The sequence below is a fragment of the Aplysia californica genome, unplaced genomic scaffold (assembly GCF_000002075.1).
Source record: "Aplysia californica isolate F4 #8 unplaced genomic scaffold, AplCal3.0 scaffold00020, whole genome shotgun sequence".
Taxonomy (NCBI): Eukaryota; Metazoa; Mollusca; class Gastropoda; order Aplysiida; family Aplysiidae; genus Aplysia; species Aplysia californica.
This window is the reverse complement of record NW_004797290.1, coordinates 1874100-1875518: the sequence shown is the minus strand read 5'-3', so window position 1 is coordinate 1875518 and position 1419 is coordinate 1874100.

Genomic DNA, 1419 nt, shown 5'->3' with positions numbered 1-1419 from the left:
TCTCTCTCTCTCTCTCTCTCTCTCTCTCTCTCTCCTCAGTGATGGCGTAAGACAAGCCTTGGACACCGCATTCAAGGCAGAAGAAACACACACACACACACACACACACAACCTAACACAATATACATCGTAATAATTCCACACAACACCTTGACTACCTCTCATAAAACCCTCGGCCGGCGAGGACTAACGAGAGAGAAATGACATCGGTTTGGTCCGTAAACTGTCGTGGGATTGTCGCGATTGAGATACACACGATCTATCAGCCTCCACTCCAATAGAGATAGAGCCCAGCGACGGCTCAAATAAGGCCTCCAGGGAAATCACAATGACGGAGAAGGATCACATAGGGTTAAAACTGAGGGGACACAGGGGAGGCAACCCGGGGAGGCGCCAGTGTCTAACGAAGCTCGACAGTGGAAACAAAGACGTTAAGCCTTCTCGTCAACAGGAGCTAGGTAAACACAATGTACGGTATTTCAAACTATCTCAAGCTTTAAAAAGAAAATATACATCTAATTCGTTTTCGTAAGAGTATTACGGCACTTGCAACACGATAACGTCATTAAAGTGCCGAAGATTAGAGTTAATACAAGAGAGTAACAGACATAGATGGTAGGACAGTTAAGGATGACAGTGTGTTACGAAAGAAGGAGCAAACCACACCAGAGCACTCACCATGCAACCATGCACCCACTGAGGAGACTCAAGAGGGGGGGGGGCATCCGGAGTTGGCGACAGTGTCTAACGACGCCAGAGTAGAAACATTGTTTTAACCCTACACGTCTTAGTTTAGTTTAAGTAAGATATTACGATGCTAGCAACTGCACAAGGTCATATGAGAGCCAATGGACGGGTGTCAACAAAGAAGTACAAACGGGAGAGGGGGGGGGGTCTCTTCGGTGGGTACAGACGTCGAAAGAAGAAAGGAATATTGAAACTGGAAAAAATAGCGAAAACATACCCATTTTGAGCACTGTGTACTTTACAACCACATGTCACCATACGTTATTAATGAAGCACAGTTGTAGTCTCAGTGTGATTTGGAGAAATAGACAGACATAGTGAAAGAGAGAGAGAGAGAGAGAGAGAGAGAGAGAGAGAGAGAGAGAGGGAGAGGGAGAGAGAGAGAGAGAGAAAAAGAGAGAGACAGAGAGAGACAGAGAGATAGAGTGAGTGAGAGCGACAGAAAGATAGTGATGGAGAAAGAGAGTTTAGTTATAGTAGGTGTTTTACGGCACTTGCAACGCAATAAGGTCGTGTAACTATATAAGTGCCGAAGATTAGAGGGGTTACAAGAGAGTAACAAACACAAGGAAGAAGAAGAGGAAACCAGGACGATAGATGTTAGATAGGAAAGAAGAAGCAAGAGAGTAAGTGACTGAGTGAGAGAAAGTGAGAAAGAGAGAGAGAGAGGGG